Below are 6,805 nucleotides of genomic sequence, written 5' to 3'. Positions count from 1 at the left end.
GTGTGGCTGTTCTTCACCCCTTGACGACACACGTGAGTTGAAAAGATACAGCAATCAGATGGCCAGAGAAATCTTTGAGGCATTTTCAATGTGTCAGTTAGGAGCCACCTGTGTTAGCTCCCCTTCCATAGCACTTTGTAATAAAGAACTTAAGTTCCTCAGAAGTTAAGCAGTTTGGCCTGTGTCCACCATGTTATGGTTTCTTTTATATTCTTTTATATTGTTTAATGTTATTGACGCATGCGCAGCAGTAGTTGACCGACGATGACTCGCCTTCCCTCCCCTTCTTCTTTCACTCTCTTTATGCCTGTTGCAAATTGTATATATTTGCGCAGGCTCCAATAAAGGTGTTGTTGGCAGTCAACGCTCGTCCTGTGTCCTCCCTTGTCCGTGTTTCTTGGCGCTGTTTTAAATTTGAATGATTATTAGAGCAGTGTGGTGAAGCTGTTGAATCAGCAATGAGAAAGGTGCAAACTGTGTGTACTATAGTCATGGGCGACTTCAATACAAGAGTGGGGGAAAAATCGGCCGGGGGACAAGCAACTGACAACTAGGACATCGATTCTGGGAATCGTATAGGAGAGGTGGTTGGTAGAATTCGCGGACAAGAATGGACTCCGAACAATGAGTACTTTCTTCAGGAAGCGCATTAATAGGAACTATACTTGGAAAAGCCGTAGCGGAGAAACAAGAAACGGAGCTCTCTGCCCATCCTGCCCAAGTGCAGGATGTAGAAGTGTTACGTAGGGTAAAGGACAGTGATCCTAGGTTAGTGAGGTCTAGGATTGCTTTCTATTTTGTTGTGTTATCGCTCTAGCGGCGGCGCGACTATCGCGACAGCTTGTTATATTAGCCCAGTCATGTGGCCATTGGGCCGCATTCCACTACGAGGCATCGTGGAATAAACCACGTTTGGTTTTGCTTACGCCTTCTTCCTTCGGCTGCGGTTTCCCCCCACGAAAACACTACATTGGCGACGAGGATCGGATCCTGAGCAATTCTACGGCAAGCTGACATGGCAACGGAAGGTCCGGCAGCGGCGGGTGCAGTGGCGCAAATCGTGGGTCGACTGGGACACATCGAGCCCTTTGACGAGTCCGCAAGCGACTGGCCGTCGTACGAGGAACGCTTGTCGTCGTTTCTTCACGTCAATCGTATCCCCGAGGACGACAAGGTACACGCTTTTTTGAGTCTCATAGGCCCAAAGACGTATGCAGTCTTCTCAAGTCGTTGACCGCGCTGGAAGCGCCGTTAGCTAAGGGCTTCGAGTTTTTAAAAGAGACTTCTTGGTGACCATTTGTCACCGAAGCCGTCGGTAATTAGGGAACGCGCAAAATTTCACAGAAGAGCGCAACTTGAGAGTGAATCAATTTCGGAATAAGTTGCGCAGTTGCGGAAATTGGCACAGACATGCGAATTTGAATCCGCCCTTCATCAGTCGTTGCGGGACCGTTTTGTCTGCGGTCTGCGCCGAGAAGATAGACAGCGCGTGTTATTCACGGAAGATAACGAGCTAACCTTGCAGAAAGCCGCGGAACGAGCGCTAGCCATGGAAGCGGCGAAAAAAGAGCGTTGCAGAAGTGCACGCTTCGGAATCAAGCGTATCAGACGTTCACAAAGTCGGAGCGGTCGGGGAATCTGATATGACGCAGGGAAATTGCTACCGCTGCGGATCTGCGAAACATGCAAGCAGACTGTGCCCGCACGTTGCGGCCGTCTGTTTCAAATGTGATAAGAAAGGGCACGTTCAAAGAGTGCGCCAAGCTAACAAGAACAGAACGACGAAGGGAGCGCGTCGAAACGCGATGAAGGGGTTGAGTCCCGTTCAAGCTTCTCTTAGCGTGAAAGGAATTGCTTCGCCTGGTCTGGAGCCGATGAAAATTTCAGTGCAAGTACAAGACGTACCTTTGGAGATGGATCTGGATACTGGGGCTACTGTGTCCGTAATGTCTTTGGATCAGTTTCGCCAAATATTTCCCTCAATCAAGGTCGTGCCAACGACGCTGAAGCTGCGAACGTTCGACGGAGCCATCATCCAGCCTGTCGGAGTGGCTCACGTTGCCGAGCAGTCCGGAGAGCAGAGTGCCCAGCTGCCCTTTTACGTCACGAGAGAAAATTTGGGACCCCCTCTGCTAGGTCGTTCGACAATGGTTACAAGCCATCCGACTCGACTGGAGCCGTATGTTCAAGCTCAACGCTATTCCCAGGTGGGACTATTCTGCCTGTTCCAGACTGCGCGCTCTTCTAGACAGGTACCAGAGTTTGTTTCAGGACGAACTGGGGTCAATTACAGAAGAAAGACCGACATTGTACCTAAAAGAAGGTAGCGTGCCAAAATTTATGAAGGCAAGAAGCGTGCCCTTTGCATTGCAACCAGCAGTCGAGGCTGAGCTTCAAAAGTTGGAAGACATGGGAGTCATTTCGCCAGTCGAGACAAGTGACTACGCCACGTCGGTTGTGCCAGTAGTAAAGAAGGACGGCGGCATAAGACTATGCGGCGTTTGTAAGACCACCCTAAACCCTTGTCTTGAAACTGATCGCTATACACTCCCGAGAATCGACGAGTTATTCACAGCGCTCGCAGGGGGCCAAGAATTTTCTAAAACTGACCTAAATTGAGCCTATCAGCAGGTAGTAATGTCGGAGTCGTCAAGACAGTACTTGACACTAAATACTCATAAAGGTCTTTTTCCCGTAGACAGGCTGCCGTTCGGGGTTTCTGCGGCACCTTCCATTTTCCAAAGAATTATGGACACAATGTTGAAAGACCTGAAAGGCGTCAGTTGCTATTTGGATGACGTTCTCATCACCGGCAAGACGTCGGACGAGCATTTTGCAAATCTCGAAGTGGTTCTGAAGCGGTTGACTGAGCGCGGCGTTCGAGTAAAGAAGGAAAAGTGTTCATTTTTACAAACGGGTATCTGGGTCATGTTATCAGTGCAGCAGGTGTCAGCGCAACGCCAGACAAGATAGAAGCACGTGAAAGCGTCCGCACCCACAGGCAAGCAGCAACTACAATCGTTTCTGGGCATTGCAAATTAATACCGGAAGTTTGTTCCTCGATTGTCTACTCTGGCGAGTCCACTTTACAAGGTGCTGCGTCGCGACTAGCCATGACTCTGGGATGAATCGTGTCAAGGAGCGTTCCAGGAAATCAAGAATGCGTTGGCGTCATCCTCGATCCCGGCGCATTACGACCCAGATAAACCATTGCAAGTGGCATGTGACGCTTTCCAATGCGGCGTGGGCGCAGTACTTTCTCATGTAACTGAAGATGGAAGCTCTCGGCCTGTGTTTTATGCGTCGCGCACATTACGTGAGGCTGAAAACAAGTACAGTCAGCTAGAAAAAGAAGTGGTGGCCATTATCTTTGCCGTCAGAAAGTTTCATTTTTACATCAATGGAAGATGTTTCACATTGATTACGGATCACAAGCCATTACAAACAATTCTGGGGCAGAAAACAGGCATTCCACCAATTGATAACAATAATATATGAGGTTTTACGTGCCAAAACCACTTTCTGATTATGAGGCACGCCGTAGTGGGGGACTCCGGAAATTTCGACCACCTGGGGTTCTTTAACGTGCACCTAAATCTAAGTACACGGGTGTTTTGGCATTTCGCCCCCATCGAAATGCGGCCGCCGTGGCCGGGATTCGATCCCGCGACCTCGTGCTCAGCAGCCTAACACCAGCCACCAATTGAAGCGGCACGCTTACAGCGATGGGCTGTCACGTTGTCCGCTTACAAGTACTCGCTCGTGTACAAAAAGTCCAGTGACAACGCAGAAGCAAATTATTTTTCAAGGTCCCAGTTCCAGGGTCCTGAAGGCGGCGCGTCCGAAGGCGAAGAATCATTTTATGCTTTGCGTCTGGACTCTATGCCGGTGTCCGCTAAACAGATTGCGCTCGCCACAGCACGTGATCAGGTGCTCAGTAAAGTGCTCCAGCTTACGAACATAGGCTGGCCATTGCATTTGCGAGATGCGAGCTTAAAACAATTTTTCGACAGACGTTTGCAGATCAGCGTGCATCAAGGGTGCCTCATGTATGGCCTGAGGGTTGTTATTCCGTCCCCTCTTAGGGTGTCCGTGGTCGACGAACTGCACCTAGGTCATCCCGGCATTGTGCGGAGCAAGGAGCTGGCTCGCAGCTACGTGTGCTGGCCTTCAATTGATGCAGACTTAGAGACAAAGGTACGAAGTTGCCAAGCCTGCCAGGAACAACGGAATGATCCACTTAAGGCACCTCTGAATCCATGGCCGACCGCGCCATGGAGGCGAATTCACTTGGACTTCGCGGGACCTTTCCGAGGAACTATGTTTTGTAAGAGTTGAGGAGGTCGTCGGGATGAAAAACTTGAGAGGTTTATTTACATTATTTACAGTGAGAGTCAATTAACAGTCTTAAAGTCATTACGGGCCAGCAGCAACTCGGACGCTGCGGCCCGTGGCAAGTACCTCGAAAGAGATGAATCAAGGAATGCTCCAGGAATGCTCTCTTGCTGCTCCCAGTCTGTGTCCTTTAAGCCCGTCGGTGTCTCGAAGCACGTCACGTTCGGCCAATGGGCGAGCCCGCTCAGGTGACGCCATTTTCGGCCAATCGGCGAGCCCGCTCAGGTGTCGTCATTTTCAGCCAATGGTAGGCGCCCATGCGATTGTGTCACACCCGGTCGAGAGGGTCGCTCCTTGGGCCCCAATTGTCCGATGGCTTACTTCTCCCTGTGGTATTGCCTTCCCGGTCTGCAACTACCGTGACAAAGGCGCACGGGGGGGGGGGGGGGGGGGGGTTGCTGCCAGGGCGTCACGGTGCATTACACCTGTCTTGCCTCTTGGACCCACGTTACCTGGAACAGTGCCAGGCTCTCGCTTCACTTTCGGGACCTGCGTTACCTGGAAACGTGCGAGGCTCCCGCTACACTTTCGGGAAGAGTCAAGCTGTGAATAGCTCCAGATGCGGCGCACGAGGTGGGGGCCGCCAACTTGTTTGCACGTGCCGCGCCTCGGGAATGTGGTATCCGTGCTTCTGCGCTCCTTAATTAGCTGTGGCGCGATTCGATGTGGTCTGGTGAACTCGAAGTAGGCTCAGGAAACGGTCCCGTATCTAACAGTTTTTAGTGGTTGTAGATGCTCACTCGAAGTGGCCTGAAGTGTTCGTTATGGGAAGCACAACGTCCGAGCGTACTGTTGCCTGCTTGCGTGAACTTTTCTGCAGATTCGGAGTACCGGAGACGGTGGTGTCCGACAATGGACCACAGCTGGTGTCCGAAGAGTTCAAGGCGTTTATGCGGAACGTTGGGGCCAGACATGTCGTGAACGCCCCCTTATCACCCAAGCACAAATGGTCTGGCGGAGCGTTTCATGCAAACGTTGAAGTCTGCTCTACGCAAGTCATCTCCCGGTCAGTCTGTCGAAGAAACACTTCACAACTTGTTATTGGCGTGCCGAAATACGCCTCACCCTAGGACTGGAGAAGCTCCAGCTAACCTGTTGATGGGTAGAAGGTTTCGCACAAGGCTTGTTGCAATTAAGCCTACAGTGGAGGGGAAGGTGATGCACAGTCAGTTCACCCAAATGCAGCAGCGCAGGAGCAATGGGGACTGTTCTTGTGTTAATGACACTGTTCTAGTTCGCAATTACAGAGGCTCAACGAAGTGGGTTCGTGGAACCGTTCTGAAGAAGACTGGACCAGTCTCTTACAAAGTCATGGTAACCACACCCCGAGGCAAGTTCATCTGGAGACCAGCTGCTGGCTGGCGCCGGCCCTATGGTCAAACCAAGGACATCCGACTTCGATTTCATGGAGGGGTTCCTGGTCTTCCCTCAGAGTCAGACTGGTGACCAGCCAACGTCAGAAGATCCGGGGCCCGTGGAGTCTGTCCCTCCAGCTCCCGCTACTCCATCCGAGACATCAGCTCCGCAAAGGCGCTACCCGTCAAGACAACGCCGCCCACCCGAGCGATACTAAGCCCGTTCTTTAACTATTGTATAAGGATACAAGTGCACCCTCTAAAATAAAGACGGAGGAGTGTTGTGATATCATCGCCGCTAGAGTGATAGCAGCGGCGCCACTATGGCGACAGCTTGTTATATTGGCCCAGTCATGTGGCCACTGGGCCGCATTCCACTACGAGCCAGCATGGAATAAACCACGTTTCGTTTTGCTTACGCCTTCTTCCGTCGGCTGCGGTTTCCCCACACGAAAACACTACAAATTTGAAGTGAGAAAGAGAAAAATTACTACAAAGGAACGTACCAACATAGACACAGTAAGGCTAAAAGTAGAATTGAGGCCAGAGCTCGCTAACAGATATGCAGCTTTAGAATAGGAAGATTAAGATAATATAGGGGCAATGAATGAACCCGTAACCAGTCTGATTTCAGAAGCAGAAACTGAAGTTGAAGGTAAGGCACCAAGGCAACTAGTAGGTAAGCTCTCTTAACAAAGTACCTTATAAAGAAACGACAAAGCATGAACCTGTCGAACTCCGAAGATACAATTCCCTGAACTATAACAGCTGATAAATGAAAAGAAAGTAAGTGGTATTCGAAATTACAACGTTAAAAATTAAGGAAGTATTAAAAATTGGCCTCAGCATGAAATTAGGGACACGAAACTTGGTATATAGGACAGGGCAAGATGTAATCAGAGAGAGATGAGCAGGGTATAGTGTCAGCAATTTTAATGATATAGTAAAAGAAGAATTCTACACTGCCCTCTACAGTACCCAGAATAGCCACGCAAACTTCATAGGAAGCACCCAGTGGCAAGAATGATGTCTTGTGGGTAGCCAATGGACATCGA

At 50.3% G+C, this 6,805-nt stretch overlaps 1 long non-coding RNA gene across 1 annotated transcript; it reads left to right on the top strand.

Moving 5' to 3' along the window:
• Positions 1 to 365: 365 nt before the first annotated feature.
• LOC139048839 (uncharacterized) lies at positions 366 to 6,163 on the top strand. Its single transcript, XR_011507998.1, has 2 exons — positions 366 to 1,174; positions 5,216 to 6,163. It is a non-coding gene; the product is annotated as an uncharacterized lncRNA (long non-coding RNA).
• The last annotated feature ends 642 nt before the right edge of the window (positions 6,164 to 6,805 follow it).

This window comes from Dermacentor albipictus, chromosome 8 (assembly GCF_038994185.2).
Source record: "Dermacentor albipictus isolate Rhodes 1998 colony chromosome 8, USDA_Dalb.pri_finalv2, whole genome shotgun sequence".
Lineage (NCBI taxonomy): Eukaryota > Metazoa > Arthropoda > Arachnida > Ixodida > Ixodidae > Dermacentor > Dermacentor albipictus.
Note: the sequence above shows the minus strand (reverse complement) of the source record. Positions and strands in the feature narration are given on the sequence as shown.